This window comes from Lathyrus oleraceus, chromosome 4 (assembly GCF_024323335.1).
Source record: "Lathyrus oleraceus cultivar Zhongwan6 chromosome 4, CAAS_Psat_ZW6_1.0, whole genome shotgun sequence".
Classification (NCBI taxonomy): domain Eukaryota; kingdom Viridiplantae; phylum Streptophyta; class Magnoliopsida; order Fabales; family Fabaceae; genus Lathyrus; species Lathyrus oleraceus.
Window position 1 is genome coordinate 26,231,082 of NC_066582.1, and position 3,724 is coordinate 26,234,805.

Below are 3,724 nucleotides of genomic sequence, written 5' to 3' on the forward strand. Positions count from 1 at the left end.
ATTGATTAATTAATAATTAAAATTTATCAAATAGATAAGCAATAAAATAAAAATAAAAGAAAAAATAAATAATAAAAAGAAATAAATAGGGTACACATATAAATTAGGAGTATAGAAAAAAGGTTGAGCCTAAGGTCCAATTATCTAATCAACTAAAATCTAATTATAATATCAATATTAAATAAAGAAAAGATAAAATCTTGGAAAGAAGAATGGAAACCGGCGCTCAGTCGGTAAAGAAAGAGAAAAATGAATTTTCAAATTTCAAAACTATTCACTCTCCTTTCGACACGTGGTAGTGCACAAAACCAAAATAATAATTATCTCGTGTACTATTCATTTCCAGAAGAAAGACAAAACACAGTATCCATTATACATCCATAACATATTAGCATGGATCATGATAAATATCACAACACAAAATTACTCATCATTAATAACAGCAGGCAAAAATTAATAACAAATTGCAAGAAAAATCCAAACGGTATTAAATTATAAACAGGTTTTAAATGCCTTTAAAATGAATAAAAAGAAAAGAGAAACGGAGGAATCGTGAAACAGATTCCCAAAATACCATTCGTCTTCCTCACGAAGACCGCTTCCCTTCTCTCAATCTCTCATCATCTCTCAACCGTCATCTCTCACGATACCCTACCCTTACCCCAAATGCACAAATCCATGGCTTTAAAGAAATCCAAACAATAAAGCTTACCTTCGGTGGTGGTTCGGTAGTGACGGTGAGGCTTGGATTTGCCTCCTTTACCTCAAAGCTTTCTCTTTGAAGTTCTTCTCCTTCGCCGTTTCAATCTGGGTTTTTTCGCCGTTTTCGAATTTAGGGTTTTGTGGTGGTCGCCTCCAAAAATTCGGTCTCTTCATCTGTGGTCGATTCCCCCTTTTATATCAACAACTTAGGGTTTTAGGTTGGCTTATGGAGATCCAGAAGGGGTTTCTGTGAAATCTCTTTAGGGTAGTCAGATTTTGGTCGCCCTATTTGATTGTTAAATTCGAAAGAGGTAATACAGAGCTACACTTTCTTCTTTGACTTCTGTCTCAATTCCGTTTGGGGCTATTTGTTAACTTTTACCGTCTTACCGAGTTGATGTATTTTTTACTGCAGTGAAAACTAGAACCTTCATGAGTGGTTTACAGATTTCTTCTTCTACTTTGAAAAAAGGTATATACTGTCACTAAAATGGATAAACTTCTCTGATAAAAATGGATTGAAGTTGAGTTCTTCTGTTTTGCGTTTTCTTATGTAGGTGTTTTTGTTATGGAAATCCTAGGGTGGAGTTCTAGTGTGGATGAAGTTCTTAGATCCGCTTCTGGTTCGGTTGAGGATGTGAAACTGTTTTGCTGTGATCAAACTCAGGTTTGAGAAGAAGTTCTTTTTGGGTGCGATTGGTTTTCTTGATTTCAATTGATTTTGTTCATACCGTGCAGGTTAACCATTTGCCTTGGAAGTTATGTTAGAGGCTGCTATGGAGTTTTCGGTTTTGTATGGAGGTTAACCAACCAATTAGTAAGGGCGGATTCAGGTTGTGGCTTTGAATCATGCTGTTGGAGGTTAGGTGGATATCATTTGGGTTGAAATTCGTTGGACAGTTGGAAGTTCGGTTGGAATTTGTTATGATTCTATTCTGAATTCAGTTGAAATTTGGAAATTCGGTTAGATGTTGGTTTTTACTAAAGTTCTATTAGTGAAGTGATTTAGAAAATGCTGTTAGATAGTGAATTATTCTTTTGTGCAGTTAGTAAAAATGTTGTTATGAATATTGTTAATTCTGTTAGATGTTAAATGTTGTTAGTTCAATTGATTATAATGCTTTTAGTCGAAACTGATGGAAATATGTTATATTAGCTAATGTGAAGTGAAAAATCAGAATTGAAACGAACATTGTATTTCTTACCAATTCCTGTTATGGAACGAAAGGCGTCGCCGTCATAGCTTATTGGAGAACTGTTTTGGAGTTGTTATAAGTTTAGGATGGGATTACTTGATGTCTTGTTATTTGTTGGCTGCTGCAGCTTGGATTAATGTGAATATGCCTGGGACTGATACAGGTTATTGACCGTCGATGTTTGTGCAGGATCCTTTGGTTTGCAACTTGCAGGTGTGATGCATAATTGGTTAATTACTGCAGAATTTTGGACATATTTGCTTCAGAAATGAATAGAAAGTCTGAAGGTTATTGGTTAGCTTGGGAATTTCGGCTTGGATGCGGCTACGAAGCGCATTGGATGGCGGGGCTGTTTTGGAATTCTTATGGAGTGCTATGGCCTTGATGATGTTGATTCGCTACTGTTAGAAAAATCATATGTAATGGATTGGGATATATCGAATGTATTGAAATGGTTGGGTAGTGACTATTGTAATTTGGTTAGATAATATGTAATTGAAAGTGAATGAAAATTTGAATGGTTTATGAAATATGGGTGAAATTGTTTGTAACTTCGGAATTGAGTGGTTGTATATTGGTATTGGAAATGGATATTTGGTTATAAAAAATGGATATGGATTTTAGAAATAATCAAAGACTCATCTAAATGTCAATTTAAAATAAAAAAACAATAAAACCAAATGAAATCAAATTAATCTATAATTTGTTAAAATTAATTTGATATCAATTCTAACATTTATTTGAAAATTAAAATTAATTAAAGTTTGAATCATTAGTAAAAAAACAATTGAGATTAAATTGAAATTTGAAATTAGACTTAATTTGAAATAAAAATCAAATAAAAAATTAAAAAGTCAAATAACTTAAATTAGAATCCATTTTGTAATTAAAAGCACCATGATCGAAAAGACCTAGATAATGACCAATGTTTATCAAAATCGAGACAATATGGATTTGGGAATAGACGGTTGACAAAGAAATTAAAAACGTTATGGAAATTCTTTGAATTATGAATGAATGAGAAAATGAGTATGAATGGAGAGATATGGATGGAATCTCCGAACCTCGAATATATGAGAAAAAGAAAAATGAATGACGGACGGGAAAAAATTTCAGGGTCAAAATCGGGGTATGACAGTTGCCCCTATTTAAGTATCTTCAACTAGAGAATATGAAGCAGGACACTCTTCATATGATCATAGTGGGAGATAGTTAAATACTAAGAAGACTCGAATTTTGGATCCTGAATCCCTATGACATGATATGATATGATATGCGCTGATGCACGATTCTTTTTTTTTGTAATTTTTATCTGCTAGGGATATGGTGGACCCTTGACATGAGATACTATTAGACAGACCAAACTGTGGGGAATGCTGGTGGTCCACAGGGAGACAGACAAATGGTAAAAAACAAACTCGTTGGGGAAGACAGTCCTGCTGGAGAGTCAAACACACACTGGGGAGTAATCGAAGTGGAATTTGATAAGCAGTACTTAGAATACAAGAGATTTCGGTAGTAAGTTCACATATGACTTACTAAGCCCGAATATGAAAATTTCTACAACAGGTTCATATATGACCTGACAATGCTGGGGAATATCAAGAAGTTCTGACGGCAAGTTCAGATATGACCTAACAAACTCAGAAAAATTCAAGAAGAGTGTATCAACAGGTTCATATATGACCTGGTAATACTGGAATGAAAGCTCAACAGCAGGTTCATATATGACCTGACAACACTGAAACAATCATAGAGAAAGACTCTTCAGAACAGGTTCATATCTGACCTGACACTGGAATAAGGCTCAACAACAGGTTCATATA

The 3,724-nt window shown here is 34.2% G+C and overlaps 1 long non-coding RNA gene across 2 annotated transcripts; it reads left to right on the forward strand.

Annotated features, from left to right (window-relative positions):
- The first annotated feature begins 428 nt into the window (after positions 1-428).
- On the forward strand, positions 429-2,449 carry LOC127138563 (uncharacterized). 2 transcript variants are annotated; one of them, XR_007808810.1, is made up of 5 exons: positions 429-1,013; positions 1,118-1,174; positions 1,260-1,369; positions 1,441-1,665; positions 2,088-2,449. It is a non-coding gene; the product is annotated as an uncharacterized LOC127138563 (long non-coding RNA). The 2 variants fall into 2 exon arrangements; XR_007808811.1 differs by having other exon boundaries at positions 430-1,013; positions 1,441-1,623.
- Positions 2,450-3,724: the final 1,275 nt, after the last annotated feature.